Source organism: Pleurodeles waltl, chromosome 12, assembly GCF_031143425.1.
Source record: "Pleurodeles waltl isolate 20211129_DDA chromosome 12, aPleWal1.hap1.20221129, whole genome shotgun sequence".
Lineage (NCBI taxonomy): Eukaryota > Metazoa > Chordata > Amphibia > Caudata > Salamandridae > Pleurodeles > Pleurodeles waltl.
In genome coordinates this window covers 167,332,563-167,347,690 of record NC_090451.1, presented here as the reverse complement: position 1 = coordinate 167,347,690, position 15,128 = coordinate 167,332,563, and positions in this window count along the sequence as shown.

The window sequence follows — 15,128 nt, the reverse complement described above, 5'->3', positions numbered from 1 at the left end:
CCCCCTTTCCCCCCTAGCGCCTTGAGACCCGCACGGGTGAGTAGCGCGCTTTATAAATGTTAATGATTTGATTTGATTTGATACAGACTTGAGATAAGGCCGCATTGGCTAAGAATATTTTTAATAGTGTACAACAATGGCAAATATGGTGGCCCGGTAGAAATCTTACAATATCAAATAAGTGTTACCTAATGTAGCAAGTAACACTATTTAAATACCTTCCAATGCTCCTACAGAAAGCACTTCTTCGGTGCACTCCCACCATACAGTAATCCACCACAGTGCATGTGTATGGGGAGGGAGTGCTTTATGTGGAATGATAAAATGTGAGGGCTTCTAAAAGGGGAGTACCCAAAGAAAAATAAGGGCCTGATTTAGATGTTGGTAGACAGGTTACTCTCTCACAACAGTGACGGAAATCCCATCTGCTGAAATCTAAATCACATTAGAACATTGGAATGCTGGGAGCTCCATTGAAAACAATGGAGTGCTGCGGGCTTTTACTGGCCGGTAAAAGCCCGCAGCGCCAACATTCCAATGTTCGCTTTGTTTACAGCAACAGCTGTGAACAAAGCCTCACGGAGCCCGAGGGGATTTTAATCCCATCGGGCTCCGTGATTTTTTTTTTTTTTAATAGAACATTCTGCCCTGAGTGGCAGAATGTTCTAATAGCCTTAGAACCCGCCGTAGCGGGCTCTACCGGCTATTAAAGTCCCTCTCCCTTGTTAAATGCTCGCCTTCGGCTCGGACATTTAACGCAGGGAGCGGGCCTTTAATAGCCGGTAGAGCCCGCTACGGCAGGTTCTTAGGCTATATTATGTCCCAGTTGTGATGGAGTAACCCCTCTGTCAATACGTAAATCAGACCCTAAGTCCTTTCCAAGAAGCGTGGTACATGTAATTAAGGTATTGGCTTATACTATGTGAACTAAAATCCTGTGCCCAACTCAGCAAATGTCTAGCCCAGACACAGAAGACAAGAATCGACCTACACATAAAACAAGCCTGATCGATTGTTTTTGGCAATTATTGTTAGTAGTATCAAAAAATGAGTAACAATAATTCCTTTGCTGTTAACTAGAATTAGAACATTGGACTGCTGGGGGCTCCATTGAAAACAATGGAGAGCTCCAGGCTTTTTCTGGCTGATAAAAGCCCGCAGCGCCAACATTCCAATCTGCTTTGTTCACAGCAGGAGCTGTGAACAAAGCCTCACGGAGCCTGAGGGGATTTTAATCCCCTCGGGCTCCGTGAAACCTTTGTTTTATTTAGAAGAACATTCTGCCCTCTGATGGCAGAATGTTCTAATAGCCTTAGAACCCGCCGTAGCGGGCTCTACCGGCTATTAAAGGCCCTCTCCCTTGTTAAAGGCCCTCGCCTTCGGCTCGGGCCTTTAACGCGGGAGTGGGCCTTTAATAGCCGGTAGAGCCCGCTACGGCGGGTTCTAAGGCTATATTAGAACATTGGAATGCTGGAAGCTCCATTGAAAACAATGGAGTGCTGCGGGCTTTTACTGGCCGGTAAAAGCCTGCAGCGCCAACATTCCAATGTTCGCTTTGTTCACAGCAACAGCTGTGAACAAACCCTCACGGAGCCCGAGGGGATTTTAATCCGTGAACATTTTTTTTTTTAATAGAACATTCTGCCCTGTTCTGAAAATATGACACTGTGAATTAAGCATGATTAGGTCTGTGGAAGGTATGGTACTGTGGAATGTCTTAATCATTGTTGTTCTCCCTGGTAAACGTTTTCCTTTACAGCCATTCACTTTGTTAACAGTGATAACCTTTTTCTCTTTACGTCTTTCATCTGCATATCTCACACTTTCGTTTTCTTCGGCACCATAGTTTCACACTGTACTATTCTGCTGCTTACTTTTATCTTCACCACTCAGCTATTGGCCCTGCATTTTCTTTTACTTTGGTGGTTCTAACCCTATGAACTTCCTTCCCTCACTTTCCCATATTTACAGTTGGCACGCATGTGATCAGCGCTCTGCAAAGAGGCCAAAGATTGGATGGGCATCGATCATAACACCATCATGGCTCACTCACAAGCACTGCGGGAAGTACTAGCTCCTTCTTTTGCTCCATATATTGCTCTCAGACACATAGTGGTCACGCAATTTAAACTGTGCAAAATACAAAAGCCAAACATTGCATGAAAATCTACAGGAACATGGCATCTAAACAAACGCAAATACACTTAAGAAATGCAAGGTGTACTGGAACATGTGAAGTGAGAAAGGGCATGCATGTCGGGCATTATTTATCTCAAAGGTTGTTACCGTCATTGAGAAATCAGTGAATCGTTGCTTTCGCCTGCTAAGGATATCAAAGCAGGGTCGGATAAGGATGCCAAGCCGAGCTTGAAGGTACCAATCACTTTATATCCTTCTCGCAGCACAACTTTTTTCTTACTTTCGCAGCCAAGACTCTGGGATTGTAGTGTGCAGCACGAGCTCTGATTATGATCAGAAACAGGCATGCAAAACATTTAGGCAACTGTAGCTGCCTTAGCTTTAACAGCGCCGTGATTGTAAAACTAATGTCTATAAGAAGTTATGCCCCTCTCACATCAGTCCCAAATTATACATTTCTTCAATAGCAGAATAACATTGAATGTTACATTTTCGTATCCTTCGGTGAGGTTTCCATCCCGGGCTCGGCCTCTGGTGTGTGCATTAACAGCGCAACATGGACCTCTGGCACTGAGTGTTAGGGTTTACGACACAGCTGCACAATCTGGTTGTGGCAGTCACCTCCCCCCACTTACGTCAACGTTGTCGACGTCACCTTTCCTTATTCCTCAATAGAAGGTGGCAATGGCTCTATAAATCATAGATGCAATGCCTGAGGTGAAGGTATCGGCTCTCACTATCTGCAATTATGTGGTAGAAGAAGATGATGCTCCACCACTACCCATGGCCGACCTGGGCCCGCCTATACTTGCACACGTGAGCACTGAAATTAACATTAATAATTATTTCATGTATGTTGATATTTGATTTAACATATAAAATGTATTAACTAACTGAAAGGCCTCAAGTTTAGCAAGGCGCAGCTGGAAATTAATGTCTACCAAATACTGCAAAATGCAAGGTTGGTGGAATTATCTCATGTCTGCTGTATAACTACTTCATTGTTTGAATCTTAAACATGTCCAACCTTGCATTAACAAAATGTTACACTTCTTGAGGAAATGTGTGTATCCTGAAATGTATCTACAACATTGTAACTGTTGACCCGAAGCAAATGGGAAAATTATGTTCTCATGGACATGAACTGTAATCCTCTGATATCAATGGAAGAGATCAAAAATTGATTCTTATTATTTCAACTGAATGCACGCAAACGGAGAAGAACCAATAGTTGACATGTGAGCGTTTATCTAGTATCTTTCTGATTTGTAGTAAATTTGTAATTGGACAATCTTTCATCGCAAGATGCCTCTGACCAATGACAACGTGGGACAACTTAAACTTAACCACACTGTACTTGGAGTTCTCAGACATTATTCTGAGATTGACTCTCTGTCACTTTGAAATTTGCCAGCCTGTCTACTGATGTCCTGGTACTTTATTATTTTGCATTTATTTCTTATGCTCTATCCAATGATGCTGGTGTTTACTTTTGCGCTTGATGCTTAGAGGCTAAATCGCTTTGCTGCCTGCCTCAGATACTTAACCTGATGGTTCATAGAACTTAGAGCCCCAGACTTATGAACTGTTCCCCTTTTCCCAAATCCTTCTGTCCTGATGCTTCCCCTGATGAAGATACATCTGTTTGCTGATCCTTAAAGACAGGTATATTTGTGTAGATGATGTATTGCTGTTTTGTCTTTTGTTTTCCAGGTACCAGCTGCTGCTTTTGACAGAGCCCTAGCTAGAGGTTTTCCAAATTTAATGTTACTAAAACGTTTACATGACGCCCAACATGCTAATGCTAATCTGGAGTTAGTGAGGTGTTTTTCTCTATTCATCTGTCTTTGACAAACAAACTGACAGCATTAAAAATGCTGATCAAATGTATGTTACTAGCATTGCACAATTACTCTCGCTTTTGATCTGTACTGTTACTATTGAAAGCCTAGAGATTACCGCTCTGATAAAATTAAGATTCTTTAGACGGTTTGGTCAACCAGTGTTGTTTCTGTATCTTTAGCATGTAGTTTTGAGACTAGCTTATGTAACCCTACCTTGTTTAATATAGGGAAATAAACATTTTAATTGATACTAAAAGGTGTGGTTATTTGTGACCAAATGGGTCATGGTGCGTAAAGTTACTGACTCTATTGAATTTTATTGCTTACTTGATGATATTCATTTGGTGTACATGGTTGATGGTGTGATCATCAAAAGGTCCATCGGCCTAAGGGCGCATACCTCTTATTAACTATCCATAACTAAACAGATAAGGCCACATGCGCTAACTAAAAATGGTAGCAGAGGGTGGTGGTTAGTCCCCTTCAGAGCACATCATCATATACAGTTTGAGGGTTGCCCCTTAGAGAAATTCCCAGAGATTCCTGCAGTTAAAATAGGGAGACATACATTTTGGTTAAGAGTTTTGGATTCAATGATGCAAAATACAGACAAGATGTGCCCCTAAACTCCCAAAGTGACTTTCCAAGGTCCTTGGAGTTTACCTACGCTTGTTTGAAGATGTTCTCAACATCCTTTTGATAGGTTGAATGGAGTAGATTTTTTGCAAATCTCAGGTGAATTGAGTTGTTTGCAAGGGTTTAGGGAGTTTGTGTACTCCAAATGATGTTGTAGAAGGAGTTTGCATACTCTGCAATATGAGAGTAGGGAAGTCGGCGAACTTCACATGTGTGTGGCGCTTGGTGTTCAAAACATTATCCACGTGGTTGTGGGTATACAGGCCCTGCGAGGTCTAAGACTCTGGAGTATATTGAAAGTGTATTGAGACACTTGGTTTTTGTTGTAATTTGTCAGTTTAGTAGGCCAATTTGGCAAGTCGAGGCTTTGTGTTGAGTTGATTGAAAGGTCTTTTCGACTGAGATTCGGCGAGTCCTATGTGCACAGGACAGACCCATTGATCAGGTGAGAGTAAAATTTGGGAGTCAAATTTTGCTTACGAATCTGGGGAACTGAGAAAGCCGCGCTGGAATAGGTCAGTTAGTGAGAAGGGTCGCGCAAGGATTGGTAGACAACTGTGAGGTGCAATCGGACGAGAAGGTAGATGAAGAGGATTTCGGGATTAAAAATCACTTCCTGATGATCCGTTTAACACAAATTTGCGAAAATGAAGTTTTTGAAAGCCTTAAAAAGCACACTTAGGGGAGATGAGTATATTCTGGATAGGGTAGGAGAAACTTGTCCGCCAGAAGGTTCTCCGACATATGTCATAATTGAAGAGAAAGGTACCGGAACATGCCTTTGGTTAAAACATTGGTGCAAAATCACAGAAAAGGAAGGGAGCTTAGCGTTTCCTGAAAATGGAAACTTCAATTTGGGAATTTTAGAAAATTTGACAGAAGTGATGAATGATTTAAAACCTCCATCAAGACCAGCTCAGTTTGAAGCATTGGCGACCTGGGAGCTAGTAGCAGACAACAACAACAGTTGAAATTCGAGAGAAAAATGAGAAGAGCAGAGAAGACAATAGTGGAAGCTAGGTAGGACAATGATCAGAAGTACTGGAGGTTAGATACCTTAGAGGGAATTCAAATGTTTCCTGCAATTATTCAGGTCAGTGAGAAAGAAACAAAGAAAGCCACTAGAAAATCAAACAGGAGCCCATCTGAAGATGGAGAGCAGCAATCAAAGGAGACTAAGAAGTCTTTGATACCTGATGAAGAATCAGATGATGATTAATTTATTTTACAGTTGTTGAGAAATCGTCCACCACCATATGTGGCACAAGAGAGCGGTCTAAGCACTAGTGTGAACACCTCTGCACCAACACAGGTTAACATGCAACAGAGTTCAATACAGAGTAATCTCAATATGACTGAGAGTTCCATACAGGTTAATCCTAACGTGACACTGAGCTCAGTACAGACTAGTCCTCCCTTAGCGTAGGCACCAATGCAGAGCCGCTTTAACCTGCCTACTGCATCTGCAGTGCAAAATCAGATGCCACAGCCAAGTATTCCTAGGATTTACCCAGATGTGCATATTGTAGATACTGCGACCAATCTGATAATGTCAACAGGATAGGATTATCAGAAACCAATGTTGGTTCAGCCACAGCCAACTCCACTATTACTGCCTCAAATACAGCCACAAATGATTAAAAAATACACTCCAATAACAGGTACGCAGACAGACATGTCTGTGTTGATGAGCCAAAATACGGGAGTGATGCAGCCTCAGAACGCAACTATTAGACCAAGTCCAGATGCTGTGTCTGTACCCGTCGCTATTGGTCCAGTCATACCATTGTTTGCCCAGGGTAACAACAGCACAAATGGCCAGGGAATCCTGAATCACAATCTAGTCGGAGGAGGACTTAATGAGAATGCCAGGATAGTCTCTTCTGTGGGACAGACTTTTGATGGAACAGGGTCATTGTTAGACCTGAGCCCTTTCAGAGCTTCTTCAAATACTGAAGCAGGGTCACACATTGGTGCCGACATTAAGTTATTAACACCCAACCTCTGAGTTTAACTGTACAACAGTTACCTAGTACTCAGCACAGCAACATTTCACTACAGGGTTTGGCAGCTCAACAATTAACCGAATGGTTAAAAAAGCTGAATACTCCTCAAATTGCTTCTGGTGGAGGGAATTATATCAACTCTACTAGGCTTGCAATGGAAGCAGGTGAACTTGTTGAGAGAACTATGGGGGTTATTCTAACTTTGGAGGAGGTGTTAATCCGTCCCAAAAGTGACGGAAAAGTGACGGATTTACCACCAGCCGTATTACGAGTCCATTATATCCTATGGAACTCGTAATACGGCTGGTGGTATATCCGTCACTTTACCGTCACTTTTGGGACGGATTAACACTCCTCCAAAGTTAGAATAACCCCCTATGGGTGTAAATCGAGTTCCTATACTGAAGCAGAATTGCGATACTTGTGCCTGAAAATGACTAAGGAAGCAGGTGAGGTACACCAAAAGGGTAGCACTTGGGAGAGAAATATTACATAGATATTAAGAAAACTAAATAATTGAAGAGAGGTTACAGGTTGGAATTTGACACCAAAGATTTCGAACACATGAGAACGGCAGGGATGAAAATGCATCTTAGAGAATTACTTCAAAGCATCCAGACATGGAGATCATTAGGCAAATGGAAAGACAGATGGGTAAAGAAACATTATCAAAAGAAAAAGGATACTAATGTTCCCCCTGCAAATATGCAACAGGCTGTGGTTCTGGTAAAAGTTTTACCAATGAGAGAGATTCTTGGAGGGAATTTTGTACATGTCCCGGAGCAGAAGTGACATTTTGTCATTCACAAATGATTACCCCAGACTGAGAGAGAAACCAGTAGAATGGTATCAGCAGACAGACAGGTTCGTAAAACTTGCAAAGTGCCTGTGGGAGGATTTGAGCTTTCTTTTAGAGATAGTAATGCCAGCAGAATTATGGACTGAATGCAAGAGGAGTGTAGATTGGCCAACAAAAGAGGCGCCGAGCGATCTGACAACTGGTGCACCATCCCCTAATATAATGAAATATTACTGTAAGGTGATTGAATTTTTGAAAACCATATTTTTGCCCAAGAATATTGATTTTGATTGGCTGCACGTAGACAGGACTCCACGGGTAGCTAAAGAGTCAATTCACACATACTACGAGAGATTGTTGCAGACGTTTAAGCATTACAGTGGTACAGAAACAATTGAGCCGAAAGACATGATTCATTTTGAGTTCAGATTTGTTGAAGGATTGAAACCTGAAATTAGCCAGATGATTAAGAGTCATTTGATTTGCTGGCAAGCAAAGCCGGTTGATGAAGTGCTACAGCACGTGAAATACTGTAGTGATGAGATTGAATTGAAACAGAGAAAGTTGAAAGAGAAGGCAGTGGTAATGCAGATCAAAGCTGCACAGACAGGGATTCAGGTACATTTTCAACCTCAGCAGCAGCAGGGAAACATGCTGTTTCAGAACGTAGGCAGAGGTAGTGTAAATCGTGGTCCTGATTTGAATACAGTAGAGGTGCAGGGTGAAGCACAAGGGATAAAAAGGATGTTGCCATGTCACAATTGTGGGGGCCTCGGGCACTGGAATGGGAGTGCCCAATGGCAAATCAGGGAGGTGTTGTTCAGAAAATGAGTGATGTCAATTATTTCCAGAACATGAGGGGACCGAAAATAGGAGGTCCAAATCCAAATTTTCGGAATAATGTGACCCAGATCCAACCTAAGCAGCCCATGCAACCCTAACAGCCATTAGAGGTACAAGTGCCCCAGTTACAGCAGATGTAACCCCAAGTTCAAATGGTGCTTTGACAACAAATTCAAATACCTCAAGCCCCTATGGACCAGCAACAGATAATGCTTTCTCAGACGGTCACAGGACAAAGAGTAAATTAGAGTAATAATACTGTACACCAAATCCCCCTACACAGTGAGATTGGAATAAACGATGATTGGATAATGATAATTCAGATGAGGAAGAATGCATGTTGGCCACATCACTAGAGGTAGATCAGAAAGGTCCATACGTTAAAGGCAAGGTGAATGGTCACTGAAGTGGGGCATCCTTCATGGAAATAGCCAGCAGATGCCCCGGGTGTACGTCTTCGGACACCGACGGCCCCGGGGGTACCTCCGGTGCTGGATTATCTGACGCGAAAGAACCTTCCCTGAATCATAGGATCAACAAAACACCAGGTACAGCGGGGCTTTTAAATAGCCCAGGAGATCGAGGAGGAGAGATCACCACCGCAGCTGATGCCGTCAACACAGGAGCCAAGGAAGAGGGACGGGCCGACCGCGACATGGACAACAAGGACTTTCCCTGAATGCTGTGCAGCGGACTGGGCACCCGGGAGACAGCAACACGCTGAAGCCGGCCACACTCCGGGAGAGCGTGACCTAACCAGGTACGGGAAGAGGGGCAGGAGAAAAAAGGAAGGGGTTTTATTTTCCTCTGTGCTCTACTTTAATGCCTCTGCATTTTCTTTAATCGTTAAAAAAAAAAGAACTTGTCCCAGATAAAAAAGGCCAGAGCACGGTTTGTATTGTTTTTCTTTGTTTTTGGTTGTTTTGCCAACTGGAAGGTTGTGTTTCAATGTGCTGAGGCATGGTCTTGAGGTCTATAGCAGCCCAAAATAAAACACAAGGTAAAATAAAAGAATCACAGGAGACAGTGGAATCAGGGGCTTAGATATTTATTTATTTTAGCAGTACAGTAGTCATTTGATTGAGAAAGTGAGGATATTAAAGAGGACAAACAATAACGAGTAGATCAGGAAAACCGTAAAGACAGGAAAACGGAAGCAAGACAGAAAGAAAGAAAGACAGAAAGAAAGAAAGAAAGAAAGAAAGAAAGAAAGAAAGAAAGAAAGAAAGAAAGAAAGAAAGAAAGAAAGAAAGAGAAAAAGAAAGAAGCACAACAGGAAGTTAAGAAAGTACAAGAATAGAAGAGTGATAGAAAGAAAAACAAAGAGCGACCAGCGCCAGAAACGGAAAGGTAGAGAGAAAAATAAGATGCAACAAGGAAAGAGAAGGAACATAGAACAAAAAGAAGACATACTTACCAACCCCTGTGTTCTTCTTTTTCTTTGCATGCTCCTCCTGAGTTGGCCCTGGATAAGAGAAGAAGAAAAAGAGGAGAAAAGCTTGAAGATTAAAAGAGAAGGCAAAGAGAAAAGAGTCAAAACATACCAAGAATAAAACAACTAAGAGACTGTCAAACTCATCTTTACTTTAACAAACCATTATATAAAAAGACCAGTGTGTTCCTCCATTTCTGACGATCTCCTACAGTGGTGTCAGAAGTGGGATTCCTCTGTAGGTCCCATACCCTTAAGCACAACAGAGAGAGAAAATGGAGGACAAACCATCACTGGCCGATATGATTGCCCAATTAGCGGAAGGCCAGAGGCATCTGCAACTCGTTTGGGAAGCGCGAATCCGAGAAGCTAAGGTAGAGAGGAAGGCCCTTCAGCCAGCTTTGAAGAGTCAGATGACAATCATCGCCAATAACCAACTGGTTCACGAGGGGGCTGTGGGGAAATTGACTGATACCATAGCCAGCAGCAAAGTACACCCCAATGTCCCCAGTAGCGTGCTGCAAAAGTACCAAGAAAATGTAGACTCCTTCTTTACCAATTTCGAATGGGTTGCTAGCTCCGCTAACTGGCCAGCTGAGAAGTGGGGACAATACATTGCGCCTCTTCTTACGGGAACATTACAAGCCGCCCACCAGGAAGTAAACCCTGGTGGTGTGACACCCTATACAGAGATCAGACAAACCAAGTGGACTCCCCAGGAGAATCCACGTACATTGTACTATGGAGTACAATACGCCACAGGAAAATGGTTAAATCCAACAGAAACATCTAAGGACACTATGGGGGTGATTCTGACCGCGGCGGACGGCGGTCGCCGCCCGCCAAGCGGTTCCCGCCGAAAGACCGCTCCGCGGTCAAAAGACCGCGGCGGTCATTCTGGCTTTCCCACTGGGCTGGCGGGCGACCGCCGAAAGTCTGCCCGCCAGCCCAGCGGGAAACACCCTTCCCACGAGGAAGCCGGCTCAGAATGGAGCCGGCGGAGTGGGAAGGTGCGACGGGTGCAGTTGCACCCGTCGCGAATTTCAGTGTCTGCAAAGCAGACACTGAAATTCTTTGTGGGGCCCTGCCCTGTGGCGCCGCCATGGTGGATTCCCATGGGCAGCGGAAAGTCGGCGGTACTCCGCCGGCTTTCCGCTTCTTGCCCCGGCTGTACCGCTGCGGTCAGAATGCCCGGCGGAGCACCGCCAGCCTGTTGGCGGTGCTACCGCCGACCTCCGCCATGGCGGTAATTACCGCCAGGGTCAGAATGACCCCCTATGTTTGATACCATAGTGTTAGAACAATATTTGGATGCTCTTCCTCCATCCACCAGAAACTGAAACCGGCAGCATCCAAATCTCAATAACACAACCGCTATTGATTTAGCATGCACCTTCCATCGAGCCCCAGAATTCAGAAGTCCTACCACCAAAAGTACTCCTCCCTCCAGTAGGTGTTCCACCCCTAAACCATTGTTTGTAAAACCCACCACAAGCCCTAGCCTGGGAAAACCCAGTGGTCCCTGGGCCCAAACCCAAGACTTTAATACAGGACCCCAATGCTTGCATTGCGTTGAGTGGGGCCACATAGCAAGACATTGTCCTTTTAAGAAAGAACCAGAAGAGCCCATGGAAATAGGACTAGCGAGAGGACGAGTTCTATGGGCCGGGTCGGGCGAAGCAAAATATACCATCCCCATAATTGTCAATAATGAAAGAAGGTACAGACTCGTAGACTCGGGCTGTAATCAAAGTGTAGTAAATAAAACATACGTACACCCTGGACAGTGGGAAAGGGGTGCACATGTCTTAATTACTTGCGTCCACTGAGATCAGATACTATATCTGGTTGCTATGGTAACTATTAATTGAAGAGGTCAGGAGGAGCACCTATCTGTAGGGGTAATACCTGATTAAGGCAAAGATCTGATCACCGGACGGATTATGAAGCCTTCCCAGATTTATTAGATAGTCTAAAGCAACAGAGTCCAAAGAAAACTGGTGGAAAGAAGCACCCTTCGTATCTGATATTATAGAAGAGACTCATCCAAAAGAAAAATTACAAAATCATAGAAAAGGGAGAATAGTAGACTATGCACGAGGAAATCCTCTCCGTCTAAATCCCAGAAGTCCGTCCTGTCCGAAGCCAGTCAGTTTCGACAATCTCAAAAAGATGACCCAACCCTGAGAAATACCTGGAATATAGCCCTAACTCCTGAGAACCAGTCAGTAGGTCCTACCCTTTAACTTAAAAATGATTTATTGTATAGAATTTGTCTGAACTCCAATGCCCAGTTGGTGGTCCCTAAGAAATTTCGGGATCAGGTATTGCACTTAGCACACGGTGAGGGACATCTAAGGAGAGAAAAAAATGGAAGAGTCCATAACAAAAAGATTTTATTGGCCGGGGGTATACGGGGATATTAGGAGGCATTGCCAGGCCTGTCCCAGATTATAGGGCATTAATCCGTCCAACGATTATAGGGCTCCACTCCAACCTTTGCCTATTATAGAAGTACTATTCACACAAGTTGGTATGGACTTAGTAGGTCCCTTAACTCCATCGGTAAAAGGCCATCAAAACGTACTAGTTTTGGTTGATTTTGCCACCCAATATCCTGAGGCCATTCCCATTGCTAGCATGACCACAAGGCTATGGTAGAATTATTTTCTTGAGTAGGATTTCTGAAAGAGATACTTGCAGATCAGCGGACCCCCTTTATGTCCCGCTTAATGTCAGAGTTTTGTCAGATATTGGGAATCCGGCAGATCTGAACATCAGTTTACCATCCCCAAACTGATGAATTAGTCGAACGTTATAATAAAACAATTAAAAATCTCCTGCGGAAGACATTGATGAGTTAGGAAAGAACTGGAAGAAAAAATTACCCTTTGTTCTCTATGCTCTCCGTACACGCATCCAATCATCCACAGGGCATGGGCCATTTGAGCTCTTTTTTGGTCGTTCAAGGCAACCCCAAAGTTACCATACCAGCAGCTCAGGGCCGGTCAGGTGCAGAGGTCAAAGAGGTGCCCAAAACACATAGGCTTTAATCAAGAACAGGGGTGCCCCGGTTCCAGTCTGCCAGCAGGTAAGTACCCGCGTCCTCGGGGGGCAGACCCGGAAGATTTTGTAGGGCACTCGGGGGACACAAGCAGGCACAGAAAGTACACCCTCAGCGGCACAGGGGATGCCAGGTGCAGAGTGCAAACAGGCGTCGGGTTTTAGATAGGAAGTAATGGTCGCTCCTGCACTGGATTTTGGTTCTTTCAGGTCCTGGGGGCTGCGGGTGCAGTGTTGTTTCCAGGCATCGGGTCCCTTGTTACAGGCAGTCGCGGTCAGGGGGAGCCTCTGGATTTCCTCTACGGCGTTGCTGGGAGGGCTGAGGGGGGTCGTCTCTGGCTACTCACGGGCTCGCAGTCGCCGGGGAGTCCTCCCTGAAGTGTTGGCTTTCCGCAGGTCGAGCCGGGGGCGTTGGGTGCAGAGTGGAAAGTCTCACGCTTCCGGCAGGAAACGTGAGGTCTTTAAAGTTGTTTCTTTGTTGCAAGAAATCACCACTGCAGCTTCCATTTCTGACGCTCTCCCACAGTCACGAAGTCTCATTTTTGGTTGACACTGGAGCAACACACTCTACAGTGAGAACTGCTTAAGTGCCACACCTGCCCGTATCAGGGAAACAGTCCAGATTGTAGGAGTTGCAAACTAATATTTGATGAACCCAATGTCAGAACCAGTCCCGGTTAAAATTGGAAATTTTAGGGGAATGCACAAATTCGTGGTCCATGACTCAAGTCCTGTGTCCATACTGGGAAGGGATTCATTGTGCAAAACAAGATGCTCGATTACTTGCTCAAATGATAGTATTGAGATTTAGACAAACAGTGATGATGAAGATGACCCAATACTTACTGTTATCAATGACAATGTGAGTGAAGAATATCCTATAATCATTTTCTTTCAAGTTTTCACTGTGAGAGATCCTCCTCCTGATTTACAACAATTTGTTGTGTCAAAGGTATTAGAGTTTTCAGGAAAGGACATTGGTTTTATAAAATTGGTGGAGCCAGTTAAAGTCGCAGCTCAGCCTAATACAATTTTTCGCCAACTTCCACAGCACCACATGACAAAGGAGGCAATTGAAAGTGTGAGGCCGATAAGTGCCAAATTCCTAGACAAAGGAGTTTTGAAAGAAGTGATGAGCAGCCCGTGTAATTCACCAATAATGGACCTGCGTAAGCCATGCGGGAAAATTCGAATTGTTCAGGATTTGAGAAAAACAAATGACATTGTGGTTAACTGTTGCCCAGGGGTGCCAAATCCAGCTGTGATTATGTTTCAAGCTGAATGGTTCACTATAGTGGATCTGTCACAAGTGTTCTTTTCTGTGTCTCTTCATGAGGATAGCAGATATTTCTTTTGTTTCAAATTCTTAATTAGGGTCTACTGCTGGTGTAGGGTTTCACAAAGGTTTTCAGAGTCACCATCCATTTTCAACCAGATCTTGAAAAAGAATTATGGACATTAATAATGCCTTACCAGTCAACATTGGTGCAGTACATTGATCTTCTACTGATCGCGTCCAAAACGAGAGAAGGGTGTAAGTATGATACCATTGCATTACTGAATCACTTGGGCAACAATGGACATAAAGTGTTCCCAGCCAAATTACAGTACTGTCAAAAATACATGAGATACTTGGGTCATTTGATTGAAAAGGGAATCAGGAAAATCTCCAGAGAGAGAATTGCCACTATATTACAGAGGCCAGTTCCAACTACCCAGAAAGGTGCAAGGATGTTTTTGGGAATGGTGAGCTACTGCCCCCAGTAGATCCCAAAAATTTCAGTCATTTCAAAGCCTTTGCAGAAATTGATTCACAAGGATGTTTCCGGTCCTGTAGTGCTAGATCAAGCCTGTGTGAAAGCATTTACAGATTTGAAAGAGAGCTTGTACCAACAGTGACACCAAATGCAGTGCACATCAAAGATCACACGATTTCGTGTCAATGGGTAATGGAAATGTGGTCACAGAGAGGTTTCCTGACCTCATATGGCTCATCAGTTAAAAACAGTGAGAGAATTCATGAGCTTTTACTAGCAATTCAATTGCCCAAAAAGATTGCTGTGGTGAAATGCATATCAAGTCGCAAGGTTTTGTGCCTTGAACGGTATATCCTACAAAGTCAAGTGGGAATTGTTACCTGAAAATGATGATATCTATGCCAGTTACGCAATGCACATTATAGATACTCTAAAAGAGTTAAAAGCCTTGCAGGATAATGTATCAAAGTTAAAGCGCAGAGATTGCCGAAAGTTAAAGTGCATGCAATGGGATGATGATCTGTGGATCTCAGGAGAGGGGAAAGTGGTATTGCAGAACAGTCTGTTGACTCAAATGGCTAGATACTATCTTGGTCAAGCTCATGTGGA